Source organism: Lepidochelys kempii, chromosome 2 (assembly GCF_965140265.1).
Source record: "Lepidochelys kempii isolate rLepKem1 chromosome 2, rLepKem1.hap2, whole genome shotgun sequence".
NCBI lineage: Eukaryota > Metazoa > Chordata > Testudines > Cheloniidae > Lepidochelys > Lepidochelys kempii.
In genome coordinates, this window is record NC_133257.1 from 177214159 (window position 1) to 177229615 (window position 15457).

Sequence of the window (15457 nt, forward strand, 5' to 3'; positions counted from 1 at the left end):
GTTATTGTTTCATAACTGGCCTTTAGCTGGAAATGGACAGTTAGCCATTCTATTTTTGCCTGTACAGCAGCGCTGATAGGCATCAGAAGCTTCCAGCCCTGCAGATAATCTCTTTCTGGGGTTATCATTTACTTACAAATAGATGTGTGAAGTATTTGTGAAAAGGCTTTTGAAGTGAAGTTCCACATGGTTGCTGCTTAGAGCTGAAGACAAGGAAGTGTTTACACAGGGGCAGAGGGTTTCTCTGCCCAGTGTGATTCTTCTCAAGTGCTAGTATTCTGTGGCTAAACTGTTTGCCTTTTTAATGAAGTGAACTGTTTGTTTGAAATATGTGGTAGAAGGTATTTAAACGGGGACTAAAGTAAACTTTAGAGCTGTTCAAATAAGCCACGCATATCTGCTTTGTGAAGTGAAGGAAAACGATTTGGCTGTAGCTTACCTCTGGGAAGAGTAGTTAGGGAACTGTTTAAACTGGGCTGAAACGGATGTTGCTGAAACCTCCTATAGGCGTTTTGTAATAACTGCTGCTCATGTAGGGGATTCTTCAGGATGTTGCCATGAAGGGGAGGGGCTGCCAGGTGAATTTTACATGATTATTCTGGTTTAAAAACAGGATTTATTCATTAGCTGTGAAAACTCAGCTACATTTAAATTTGATTAAAACCATCCTAATTAGGACTGAGGAGAGCCATCATATGCTGTGGCCTTTATAACATCATTGGAAACCCAAAGTCCGCTCTTTGAAATAAGATCATGTCAGAATATATGAACATCTGTTTCTGCCTAGCCAGATGGAGGCTAGGAGCATAACTTATACTGCAAAACCTTGTTGTAGAGAGGAGAACAGGAATCTGAGGAAGGTAGTAACAAGCAAACTTGTATCTTGTTTTTGGCAAACAGCTAGCTGACAATGGTTGGTACAAGGCATGGAACACATATTGCAATGAAGTTTTTGACCTAACCACAAACACAAGTTTTGAGAGGAAGGAAGGTCTGAGGGGAAAGATGGTCTTGTGGTTATGTCATTGAACTGGGTCTCAGTAGTCTCCAATTCTATTCCTGACTCTGGCACAGTCTTCCCTTGGGTGCATCAGTTAATCTCTGCCTCAATGTGCCATCTGTAAAATGTGGATAATAATGCTTCATTTCTTTCTGCCTTTGTCCTCTCTATTTAAATTAACCTCTTCAGCACCATCTCTTAGTACGGTATGTTTCTCTACAGATCCTAGTAGAATGGGGCCTTGATCCTAGTTGGGGGCCTTTATACCCTTTTGTAACATAAAATAACATATAATCAATAAATAAGAATGTGTGACTGTGTGCAGTTTAGGAGTAGAGGTTTCTAGCTCAAAACGATAAAGGCCACATATTCCCACCTCTTTTTTTTTTGGTTGGAGAAGAAATTCCAAATTTTGTTGAAGCTGTTATACTAGTTTCCCTTGTATCCTTCCTGTGGACACTGGTTAGGAATAAAGTTAGCCGAAACTCTAGATTCCTTAAGCTACGGAAAGATGCATAGAAGCAGGTGTTCAAATCACCAATAGAATGTGGTGCACATCTCTTTAAATGTATGATCTGTTATGTTCAGTGGCATATTTCATGAAAGCAGCATGATGAAATAAGTTGGAAAGCTCAGATACTATAGAGATGGGGGGACCATAAGATCTAGATTGATAGCTGTCAGAGTATCCGTAAACTTTGCAGTTAACAGTTAAAATAATACCTCATTTGTGCTTGGTAAGAAGCTGTAAAACAAACAAAAAGTATTTTTATGCTCCCAGTGTACAATAAATGTGCTAGAATTTCACTAGGTTCCAAAAGATCTTCAGTAGCAGTATAAGAACTGACAGTCCCTTTGATGTGATTGACCAGATAGGGACTGCTGTCATCTCTATCATGACCATTTAAACTTTTGACCTCCAATCTTTGTGTTCAACAGCTTTTTCCATATTGGTGTTAGCATATCTCTCCAAGTGCCCCTGCATTCAGTGGAGCATCAAACAGTTCGGGGTGGGAAACCTGTTGTTTCATGGCTTGGAAGTTTCTCAGACTTGCCAGGCAATGTGGATGACTACAACTGACTCTCCCTTCTAACCAGGGGAGAAAAATAAATTCCATGTGATGCCACCTGCTTATGTGCCATCAGATTGTGTCTGACCCTTGTGCAGAAGTGCGAAAGGGAAGAGAACAAAGAGTCTACCTCTTGTGTCTCCTTGGGCAGGGGGCAGGCAGAATTATTTTTTTTAATTTGTATTGTGGCAATGCCTACAAGCCCCAGTTATGGATCAGGACCCGGGTGTGCTAGATGCTGTACAAACACAGAACGAGAAGATGGTTGCTGCAGTCTGCACTCTCACAAGCTCACAGTGTGCTTCTGAGCACAGGGACAGCTCCCTCCTTGGGCCTCCTAGAGCACTATTGACCCACTAGACAGTGGAGGGAAAGGTGAAGTAATTATTGTTGGTTATTATTTGTACTACTGTAGTGCCTAGAGTGAGGGACTGGGAACCTGTTCTGCTAGTGCTGTATACACATACAACAAAAAGACAGACCCCGCCCCAAAAATCTGTCACATGCTTAAATCGCACACCGTCCCATGTAGAAAAGCTTGTCTAAGTCAGGGACTGGGAGTGGTTGTGTCATTACAAAACCTAAACCTAATTTCCCCAATACTAATCTCCCCCTACTGTTACTCACACCGTCTTGTCAACTGTCTAAAATGGGCCATTCTCATTACCACTTCAAAAGTTATTTTTACTTCCTTGGTATCCTGCTGTCAAATGAATTGTCTCGTTAGACTGACCTCACACTTGGTAAGGCAACTCACATCTTTTCATGTATTTATACCTACTCCTGTATTTTCCACTCCATGCATCTGATGAAGTGGGTTCTAGCCCATGAAACCTTATGCGCAAATACATTTGTTAGTCTCTAAGGTGCCACAAGGACTCCTCATTGTTTTTGCTGATACAGACTAACACAGCTACCACTCTGAAACCTGAATGCTATTGCTATTCATGTACCTGTTTTTTCAGTTTCTGCATTAGAGTTTGAAGAAGTGTTTTCTTTCCACTGCAGTGAAGAGCTCCTGAGGGTGGCTTTCCTTCACCCCACCTTACCTATCCAAGCTTTAGACGTAACATATCATTGTGCAGTAAAAAACTCACTCCCATTGACCTCAAGTCCGTGAGTCCTGCAGGTATAGTTTGGAAAGTTGTCAGGGATGAGGACAGTTTTACTGTCAATAGGTAAGGATTGCCAGAGTTAGCTTCTCTGAGTTGAGATCTTGGGTTTTTTACTCACTGCCTCATTCAGAGAACCATTTTTTTTTTTTGTTATAAAGTAACACACACGTGCACAGAGCCCCATAAATCAGCAGGTACATGGCTGAAATGTCTCTGCAGTTGAAGGGGTGACATTCTCACCTTTGTCGGTAATGTGGCTCCTTGGTCTGCTTTGGGGGAGCTGTAGCGGATGCTTGAAGCAACAGTATTGTTGGCAATACTCCACCATCAGTTCATAAGCAAAAGAAGAATGTTAGGAGGAAGAAGCAGTCAAGGTGACTTCCTGAGATACTTCTCAAACGTTGTGGAGTGAAAAGAACTTGTACAGCAAATGGAAAAGTGGAAGGGAATATAAAAAGAATATAAAGAGGAAATTAAAGATCATAGAGATGGGTAGCAATGGCGCAAAAAGCAAGAATAACCAACAGGTTAAGGAGAATAAGAAAGGCTTTTTATAAAGATATCAAGGTGGAAAGAAACACAATAGCAAAAGCAAGCTCTTTAATCAATTAGGAGAGGGATGAAATCAGTGGAATTACTAAATAAAGAGACAGAACTACTGAGCTGCTTTTAAGACTGACAAAATATAAAGAGGTTGAACAATTAGAAAGTAATGAAGATTTCTTAAATGTAGCTTTTGTTAAGAGCAGATAAGGGAATATTTGGAAAGGGTGCACATATACCAGACGTCAAGACCAGATGAAACTCATTCTAAGATATGAAGGGAATTATATAGTGAACTTACTGAATCTCTGACAATTATTGTTGAGAAGTCACTGATGACTGGGTGAGACAACAAATGATTTGGAAAAATAAATGTGATACTGAACTTCCAGAGAAAGGAAGGAAATTATTGGAAAGTATTGTCTGGTAATAAATTCAGCTCCTATTAAAATAATGCAAAAAGAAAAGGAGGACTTGTGGCACCTTAGAGACTAACCAATTTATTTGAGCATGAGCTTTCGTGAGCTACAGCTCACTTCATCAGATGCATGCCGTGGAAACTGCAGCAGACTTTATTTATACACAGAGAATATGCACGGCATGCATCTGATGAAGTGAGCTGTAGCTCACGAAAGCTCATGCTCAAATAAATTGGTTAGTCTCTAAGGTGCCACAAGTACTCCTTTTCTTTTTGCGAATACAGACTAACACGGCTGTTACTCTGAAACCTATTAAAATAATGGAAAATGATTAAGAGAAATCATCAATAAAGTCTAAGAATACAGTAGATGTAATGTATTGGGTTTTGGAAAAGCATTTTATGCAGTGTCTCATGAAATCTTATGTGAAAAAATAATTCAAACTGGTTTCCGGTCTAGTGCGGAGAGGTTCGGAAGCTTGCTGTGAATGGGGGTATGAGGGGGAGGGAGGGGAGCTACTGAGACTTGGCAGGGGACCGTGACTGCCAGCTCCAGACTGAGAAGGGGTGTCCCAGCAGTTCTTATTGCCATTCCTCGCTGGCTGGTGCCCAGTGCCCTGTCCTTCCTCCTCACGCCCCTTGGTATCTGGCACCATGTACCAGTGCAGCCCTGCTCCCGATCCCAGTGGTTGGTGCGTGTACTTCTGCCTGTCCACTGCGCAGGGAGTCTCCACTGGGACCTGAAGTGGGGAGAGCTGTCCCTAACTCTTCATGATGGCCAGCCCAATCTTGTGTGCCACTTCAGCCTCTCCTCCAGCTCCCGCTGTGGTCTCTGCTCCCTGCACTCTCAAAGTGGATTAAAATAAGTCACCCGTATTCCAGTATGAATGTGTCCACACATTAAATTATTCAGGAATAGCTCTTGTGCTTTAAATTCACACCCTACCTTAATCCAAATTAACTTTAAAGCGTAGATAAAGCTCTAATAACAAAAGGTCAATTTCTGCAGCCCTTACTCACATTGAGTAGCACCATAGTCCCCTGGCAAATGTAGAGTAGGTTGCTACTCATTGTAAGTGAGAGTGGAAGAATCTGGCACAAAATGGGAAAATGCAAGTTCATAGGCACATTGGGGGGAAATAACTAGAAATGCAGATATTCAGTGGGAGAGAGAAATGTCAGTAATGCTGAAAAACCTATCAATATGTACAGTGAAATTCCAGTTTAAAATATTATATATAAATCAGTGTGATTTTTTTTAGCCTGCATACACAGGCTTAATGTCCTAGAGCAGAGAGGTGATAACTGTCTCTCTTTCCCAAATTGGAAGGAGTTCAGGGAACAATGAAAAGGAATAAATTGACTGAAGTGTCCAATTTAAAGTGTGCAGATTGTAAGAATGCAATATATCTACATTCTGGGATAGACAAAGAGGGCAAGTGATAGCCATCTGCAAGTGTATGAAGAGTATAAATAACACATAGGGAGAGGAACTCTTTAGGATGGTACAAAGGGAGGTAAAATAATTAGGAGTAATGGGGTTAAGAACAAAATTAGGTTAACTAGCAGGAAAAAATCTTTGACAGTGAGATCCATCAGATTGTAGAAAAACAATGAGGAGTCTGGTGGCACCTTAAAGACTAACATTTATTTGGGCATAAGCTTTTGTGGGTAAAAAACCCCACTTCTTCAGATGCATCAGATGAAGAAGATGTGGGGTTTTTTACCCATGAAAGCTTATGCCCAAATAAATCTATTAGTCTTTAAGGTGCCACCGGATTCCTTGTTGTTTTTGTGGATAGAAACTAACACGGCTACCCCTCTGATACTTGTCAGATTGTGGAATATTCTTCTGTAGAAGCTGAGTTGTTTTTATCTTTAAAAGTAAAAGCTCAATGACCTAATAAGTCTTTTCCATCTCTAATTTCTATCGTTATACAATTTACTTACCAAAGACTCTGAATGTAATTTATATAACTCTTCCAGCCTGTGTTGGCCAATGAAATAAGAGACCTCCACCAGATCATCAGCTGCTGTAAATCGATGTAGACTCATTGACATCTCTGGTGCTACGCTGATTTACATCAGATTAGGATTTGACCTCTGGACTTGCTTTCAAACTTGACTTTGCTACATAGGAGAGAAACACACTAGCAATTTGCATCATATGATTGACTAACTTTTTGTGGCCAGGCTTAATACTTTGTAATCCTTTTAAATGTGTTGAAGTTTATTAGTTGCTCCAAACTGACCTCCATAGGCAGATCCACACTATGTACAAGGACATCTGACATTTTAAAAATGTATTTATAATCTGTATCTTTCCATGAGTACACTGATTTTTGGCTTCCAGACTGTTCTCTTTCCTTGTCTTTGTCTACACTTGCAGCATAGTCACATTTGCAAGCACCATGTTTATACATGCGTCTTGTCAGTGCTAACACAGTCTTCCTGGCCATTGTAGATGGGAATGAACCAGCCTATAAACTGTTTGACAAAATTGTTGTTTGGCAGTTCCCTGTCTGCCCTGGGCAGGGAAGATGTGTTAGCACCCAGCTGCGGAGAACTGTGTGTAAACATTGTGCTGCAGCAGCGTAGTCAGGGCCTTCCTGTATGATTTCACTCTTAATCATCTTCAGTTTGGGTCAGGATTGATTTATTTTTTTAATTCAGTTTTATTTATTTTCTTTTAACACACAGTTTGTAGTTCATCATTCACAGCTGCAGACTCCTATATGTTTGGGTTAACCTGCTTTTAATAACTTTCCGTGCATGTGTTTTCTTTTTGTTTGTTTGTGCCAGATTCTCAGCAGGGAGGTTGAGAATACAGAAGATGTCATCAGGCACATACAGATGGAATCAAAAGACAAGCAGCATTCCAGAGCATCTAGATTAAAGCATTTGACTGGATTGTTGAAAGTTAAATATGGATACTTTTTTTAAAAAAAAATCCTTTTGGGTATGATTTTTAGCTGTGGTAGATGTATTGATGGTAGGGACACAAGAAGTTAGCGGGACAATGGCAGAATAGAAAGCACGTTGCAAGGGAAAAGATAAATTGTTTTTTCACTGAAGAGAGTACATTTGAGGTAACGGAGGCAGGGATGTCTTTTGTCAGTTCCCTGGCAGAGCACAATTTGTCATTTTCTTGCGGAGACCACATTATTAAGTTTGTTAAGAAGCACTGCATGGATCCAGAGGTTACGAAAAAAGATGAGTTGTGGCATACCAAGAGCCAGCTGCATTATAAGAGGTGATGTTCTTTCCAAATAACGTACTTTGTGGCCAAGATGTCTCGTTGGGTTCTCTTCTAGTGTGCTTGGAGTGCAGACACTGACTATATACAACTGTTGTTACATTTAATGGCTTTTTAAACACCAATTTATATAAGAAAGGGAGGCAGTGTCGTCTAGTGGTCACAGCATGACACTGAGATTTGGGATACAATAATTCTATTCCCAACTTTGCCCCCCTGACCTGCAATGTGCCCCTGTGCAACTCTTACCTTTTCAGTGCTTCAGTCTTCCAACATGTAAAATGTACATAATAATGATATGTCCCTACACTGCACTGCTCTACCCATGCAAAACAGCCATAACCAATGGCCAACTAAGATGTTATTATGGCTTTTTTATATTGCCAGTGCAGCACAAAGCAACCTTACTGTACTGATGCATCTGACCTCATACAACTAATAAGTCATGATCCAATCACTGGATTATCATAGGGCCTAATTTGTGTTTGCAAAGTGTTCAGAGATTCTTGGATTAACAGTGTTTTAAATATGTAAATTATTTATTATCATATAAATCAATTATTTTGGATGTGCAGAGTGTTCTGAGCACCAGACGGATGCAATCAAATAGACTTTAAAAAGTTTAGTATTCCAGAAGACAATCTTGCTGCAGTTTTCCTCTGATAGTAGTATTGCAGTGATTGGGAAGAATGATAGTGTTCCAGCTGAAATCAATCCAATAGCTGTTTAGCCAATACCTGCAGCAAATCTGGCATATTAAAGATCTTCCAGTGCCAGTTGATTAAATCATTTCCAGCCACTTTTCTTCTTGATCAGAGATAACAGCTCCTCTTCCAAATGTTTGGTGGGATGATGATTATTATTGTGGAACCACTAAAAATGATACAGCATGTTCCCACAAGGTGTTTGGGTTTACAAACACAGAGGAGGTAAATGAATGACAGGTGTGTAAGATGCCCTGGATTCTTATTTCTTTTCCAAGGTGGGAATCTTTTTCATCAGCAACAACAATCAAAAAGTGGAGCAATATTCCACTTTCTGAGGTTTGTGGTGTTTTTAATATAGAGAAATGAGCTCTGAAAACTCAGGTTGAAGCTGGAGATGGAATTGTAATGATTGAAGTACATTAATGAACATAAAATATAAAAGTGTCATGATCAACCTGAAAGTCACTTTTTTTCCCTGAGTTTTGTACCTACTGTAGTTACAAATAAAACCTAATATTACTGTAACTGAAAGAACTTAGTAAATAGAAGAGAAAAAACTCCACCTCTGCTTTTTCAGTTTATTTACTTTGTGAATTTGACAATATTTTGTGTACAGACAGTTTTCTTGGTTCCCCTCTTAGTCAGTCAGTTAGATTCCAATCCTGAAAAGACTTACGCACATCGTTAACTTAATTTACTTTGAGTGGTCCCATTTACAATCAAGGCTGTGGGACTACTCACAGTTCATGAAGTTAAGCATGAGGATTTGCAGGATTGGGGGTCTTAGTTATAGTTCTCTTTTGATGAGAAGACCCCTTGAAACAAATGGGGAGCAGAAAAACTCATATACACATTTTGAAAGGGAAATTAATGGGTCCTCTTGGAAACTAATTTTGTTTAAAAATTAGCCAGTTGAAAAATATGCAGTTACCAGTGCAGCAGAACTTTCCATTCCAAAAAGTACCATGACTGTTACCATAAAACCAGACAACACCATCAAGGGAAGATAAATTGAAGCAAACATATATGAAGAAATAGTAATGTCCTATAGGACTATGCGAATCAAAATATTAGAAAATTCCCATTGGATGATCAGCTATGCACCAAGGGAAATATAGAAATCTGCTGGCAAAACTGTTCACAATGCAGTGTACTGAAAAAGACATTAAGAAATTGCTATATTTTGCATAGTGGTGTTTTTAGTACATTTTGGGTAACAGTGTTTTATATAGGTAAATTATTTATTATCATAGAAGTCAATTATTTTGGATGTGCAGAGTGTTCTGAGCACCTGGTTCCATTGAAGTCAAAAGCAAAACTCTAACTGACTTCAATGAGGCCAGGATTTCACCCCCAATATGTTATAGTTAGGTTAGGCAGAATTGGATTTTTCTTTTTTTTTATAATTTCAATTAATAATATCAATGTTTAATTTTAAGCATTTTACATTTTTTATCTATTTAAATTTTCACAGTTGTACAAAATTATGGGGAAGTCAAACAACTAGGGGTCAGTTAATAATTAGTTAATGACAGTAGACATTGAGATTCAAAAGTTAAAGCATTATAATATGTAATATATGAAATGTCCCAACATCACGCATAAAAATATTCAAAATAAATAGCCTTAAATCAAATTCTAATAATTTCTCAAGCAGCATTTGTCTTAGTTTGTCCATCTGTAAATTTAGATTAATGATCGAAATATTTTTTGTAAGTTTGTTTGGGTGCAGTGAAATTGACATTTACCGATTTTTAAAAAAAAATCTTATCCTTCCAAGCCTAATTGTATTTTGAGTAAAGTTCTAAACTTGACTTAGTGTTCTCTTGTAGAATTTTGTGAACAGATTTATCTAATGATAAACCACTAAAATGTTACACATACTGAAAACGTGCACTGAATTGCATATTTTGTGTGCCACTCTCTCATAATGCAGCTGCGGAGAGTGGAGCTGCACTTAGCCACTTGAGTTGATTCAAACCTTATACCATAACAAATAGTTTCTCAACTCACTAAAAGTTGAAGCCTATCTTTTCAAAAGCCTAGAGGGTTTGGCAAGAATCTCACCGTGCCTGAGCAAAATGGGATAGTAAATGGTGTTGTCTGTGTGATCAGCCTTACTACCAAAAATTTAACTTGCCAGATCCAAGTGATTTCTAACTGTAGAAGCCCTGTTCCAAAGATCAAGAAATTGATGGAAAGATTCCCATTGACTTCAGAGTGTGTTGGATCTGGATAATGGTTCTTTCACTTTCTCTTGTTGTACTTTCTGCTACTGACTCAGTATTACATAATACCTCTTGGTCTGCTAGAGTCATGCAACCTTCTGCTGCATCTATTAGCAGATCATTGGTAACTCTTAGATCTCTTTAGATCTTAATTATTATTCTTTCTTTATCAAACATGCAAATTTTGATAATTTTCCCCAGTTTCCTTTATTCATTTCTCCTGTTCTTTCAGCGGAGGCATAGGTTACTGAGCTTTAGGGAACAGTGAAAGTCCCTTCTCCTCTCCTAGGTGTTTACCTGGTGGAGTGTGAGATTGATTATTATTTGTGAGGGTTGGTCCTTTTCACTGTACCTGAAGATGTATTTGTAAGAAGGGAATACATAATTTATACATATAAAAATTAAAAAAACCGACATATTTTCTTGAAAAATCTCAGAGATGACATCTACAAAATTGTGTGGAGCTTAAAGTGTTTACCAGTGCTACATTTCTACTCTTATACAACTTACTTACCTGTGCTCTACATTTTTTTTAAAGACCTCCTAATGTTCTCAAGCAGAGGTGGACCTTAAAGATATTTTTGCTTGTGGTATTGGAAAGGAAGACTGCTAAGGCCCCTATTCAACAAAACAAGCTGAAATATGTGTAAGTCATAGAATATCAGGGTTGGAAGGGACCTCAGGAGGTCATCTAGTCCAAAACCCCCTGCTCAAAGCAGGACCAGTCCCCAATTTTTGCCCCAGATCCCTAAATGGCCCCCTCAAGGATTGAACTCACAACCCTGGGTTTAAGCAGGCCAATGCTCAAACCACTGAGCTATCCCTCCCCCCCAAGTTCATCCATTTCAGCACTTAGCCATATGTTTACATCTCATTGAAGTCAATGGGACTGAATCATGTGCTCAAGGGCTTTGATGAATTGGGCCTAAGGCCCTGATTGGGCAGTTGAATCCATACAGATAGATGCTTATGCCCATATGTAGCCCATTGACTTTAGCCGGCCTCTGCACAGATACAAGTCTCTGGCTGCACAGATCTGATTGCAGGATCTGGGCCTGAGTTAATGAAGAACATTTTAAAGCCTTGTCATGGGCTACCCTTGCCTTCATTTCAGCCAAATCTTCCAAGATATAGAATTTTTTTACGAATAATTTCTGAAATACGACATGAAGGGCAAAGTTTGTTAGAAGATGTTGTTGATTCATTATAGTATAATTCCTGCTGATAGTTTTGTTTTATGCATGTTAAATAGCAAGCTCATAAATGTCATATTTTTAGAGCAGTGGTTCTTAACCTTTACTGCAGCCTGCAGCCCTTTGGTTCTCAAAATATGTTCTCGCACCCCTTATCAAAAATTGTAGAAGTAGGTCAGTTCTTTAAACCTAGATATATTTTTTGTTTGTATATTACAGTAATATTAAAAAATGTATAATGTTAATAAATACGTAAGTTTGATTAAACAAAGTAGTTGTACTTACGTGCCTGTGCTTAATTTGTGTTTTTGATGATTTACTTTCTAAAAAAATCTGGCATGTCTCGCACTCCTAGAAAGGGCATCTCACACCCCAGGTTAAGAACCACTGTTTTAGAGCAATTGCCAGATCCTTTTATTAAGGGTCTTTGTGGCTACAGGGTTTGTAGGTAGCCAAGACCTCTGCTAGCAACAGCTACAGATCAGTTGTGACCAGATTCTACCACACAGACAAAGAGCAGTACATTCCTGTACACGTAGTCCCATTCATTCCAATGGGACTACTCTTAGAATAACATACTAGTTAGCATAAATGAATGTGGAGGAATTTGTCCTGTGATGGTCTGGCAGTATCTCTGCTGAAACAATTATTGTGTGAGGTCAGAATGACCAGTAGGAATACAATATGTGTTACAGCTATGCAAACTTTTTACTGTATATTTCAATTTAAATACATGTCAAACAATTACATATTTATAGGGTTTGAAGTGCATTCTAAGTAGAACCTTGGATGATAGGAGCTCTTTCAAATATCTGTTTGATGTGAGCATATTTTCATATAAATATTCAAAGCTGTTCAAAGTAGAACACTTTTGGACCCACAGCATGTAGCATTTACTACTTACCTCTGCATCAAGAAATTATCCGCACATAGTAGATTTTGAATTCCCTCAGTAAAACTGATTCCACTAGTTCTGCACATTATTCTCCCTGTCTCCCATTTAGCATGTTAGTTTGCTGACAGTAGAGTACACAGCACTTAGCAGCTGGTTTGTGGAACCATCAGTCAGGAAATTGTATGATAAATAGGAGGTAGCCAGGTTTAGTGGCACTTTATTCTGCTTCAGCAGTTTTAGCCTGACTTTGGAAAAGTCATCATGAGGTATTTTTCCAAGGGTTGCAACAGGAGATGGCTACAGTGCAGTAACTTATTACACATACGCTTGAGTTATGATGCTCACCAGCTGTATTGTTCATGTGTAAATAATAAACTGTGAGATGGATAATTATGGCAGATGCTAGATATTCAGGTCTGTTCTAGCCATGCGGGGTTGACTTCAACAGTTCTCTGTGCAGTGATGGAATACTTCTCTTTCCAAGACAAAAACCACAAACGAAATGCAGCCAGGACACACAGAGAAACTTAATATTAAAGGACTCAGAAATGTATTCTTTGAGATTTCTGCCTCATTAAATGTCAGTGCAAGATGACAGAGGTTAATGAAATGACTGTATAACACAAACACATTAAATCCTACTTTCTTCATCTGTACAGTTAAGATAGGTCTGGGCTATAGGTAATTTAATATTCAATATTCCAGTCCTGAGACAGAAAATTATAGAAGATCACATTTAACTTTAGGGCTAATCCTGTACATGGCTAAACTGTGTTTAAAGAGGTAAATAGGGGAACTGCGCTCCAGAGTGGAGTTTCAGCCTGGCTCGGCAGGGATGGAAAGTAAGCTGTGCATCTTGCACAGGCTTGTTCACCTTGTGTGAGGTGGGGTATGATGCTATTTGACATGCCTACGGGGATCAGAATCCAGCGCCTTGGGACAAACCTCCCCTGTCCCTTGTTTTCCTCACAGTTACTACTGTGAGAGAGGCAGTGGGGAGAGAGATGTTTGTTGACAGTGGCTAATATGTCTTGGAGGAAAGTAATGTACAGCAGGAGTAGGACCCCTACTCGGCTTACATTATTGCAAATAATAGGCTATGGGGCGGGGAGCACAGCCTACAACAGGATCCCACGCTATGTAGACATCTCTCTGTGCTGCTCCTGCTCCTTCAAACATTTCCCCCTGGTTTCAGGCTGTGTTGTGGCTTCTGGGACTGGTGATCGATGCAAAGTGCATTTCATGCTCGGGAAGCAAGTATCTTCTGGTCCCCCCATAACCACATACTCCTGTGGGATGTATAAATTCCTGGGATTGACTGTGAGCCCTGTAGAAGTCAGCAGGGCTCAGCACAGGTGTAGGAGGGGATCAAATTGCAAGAGTGTAGGTATTTATGTCCAGTTAGTAAAGGAGGGCTAGAATTAGGGCTACCATGACTAGGGTTTCCCTGCTCATGTTAGGAAGCCACAATCACTTTTCAAACAGGATCGGGCCCCAAGTCAGTAAGTGGCAGAAATGCACTGTAACTAAGTGCATTGTAGTTGATACTTAACAAATAGTTGGCACGGGGGCTGGACAGGAAATTTCAAATGTTTCAAAATTGTCATGAAAAATTGGAAATATTTCCTCAGAACTTGTGTGAATTCCCCACCTCCCCCCACCCCATTATCTCTTACACTCCTCCTTTTCTACCAACTGCAGCTGGTTGGAGATCTCAAACATTCAAATTTTTGAGAAAAAACAGAGGCAAAATCCAATTCCTCCCCCTTTTTTTGGAACCTCACCTGGCTTGATGCAATTGTTTTCAGAGATAACGTAATCTAAGGTGGGGATTACATTTAGCTGGATGCAGAAGGAAGAAAATACACATAGAATCTACCCTAAGAGTCATAGCAAGACTGAAAAAGGTCTCTCTAGCTTGGTTTTTCCGACTGATCATAAATAAGAATTTTCTCTTTTTAGAATCCTTTTTAGTAAAACCATGACATTACATAACATCCATTCTCATCTGGTTTTAGGATCACATAAACATAAAATAATTGGTCTGGATAGGTAGGTTTCACCCCCCAGGAGACAATGGGCTTTTCAGTTGTTATGTTGCTGCTTGAACATTGTCTCCTCCATTCAGAATTGTAATGATGCATTAAATAACGTTCTTTACATTAGACAGTTGCAAAGGTATGAAAATGTTGATAGAGATCTATAGTATATTAAAACTAGAGCATCCAAAATGGCAGAGAGCTTTAACTCGAGAATTATGTGGAAAAATGAGAGCTAGATTGTTCTGACCTGTACGCAACCTGTGTAGTGGTGGGTTGGGGACGAGACTGTGAGGAACTGTCCCCTCTTGTGTAATGGATATAAGGGCTGTCTGGAAGTAATAGGAATTGCAGTGGCAGCTTCAGAGTTGGCCCTCCCAGGAACAACTTGCCAGAAATAGGGTGGGGAGTAACCAAAGCCATTTCTCCCCTCCTCTTTACATGCCTGCCAGCAGAGGTGACCAGCTGCATGCAAAGAATATGCTGCATCCTTTTCAAGGCTGAGGAAATGAATCCCCACACCCTGAAGCACATAATTCCTGACGCTTCCCTTCGGTGCGCTGCAGCACAGCGTCTCCTCCAATGCAGCCTTTCCCAATCACGTTTTCCTTCTAACTTAATTGTAATTTACTCCAGATTGTACTTTGTATGCCTGCTGTTTTAGTTGTACATTCCACTGTATCTTTTTTACTACAAGCTATTTGTACTCTATTTTTAGGTCTTTCTTTCAATAAAATTTTTATTTGTTTTAATATGAAAAAAAATAGAACCAGGGATGCTTACAAAAGGTTCAGCAATCCTTTTGATCTGACACTTCACATGTGTGCACTGTAATTATTTATTAAAGGCTTTTTCATGTAATTTGCCATTTAAGATAGAAAAAAGAGTATATGAAAATTAATAAATGAATATTCACGCTCATCTATGCAAATTTTATGGGGCAAAGTTTGTTCAGTTACACCGGCATTGTATTGAGAAAGAAGAAGTTGACCG

The 15457-nt window shown here is 39.3% G+C and overlaps 1 protein-coding gene across 1 annotated transcript in view; it reads left to right on the plus strand.

Annotated features, from left to right (window-relative positions):
* The window catches only part of GLI3 (GLI family zinc finger 3), a 243747-nt gene that overhangs the window by 116448 nt on the left and 111842 nt on the right, over positions 1-15457 (plus strand). The gene's annotated exons all lie outside the window — the stretch shown is intronic.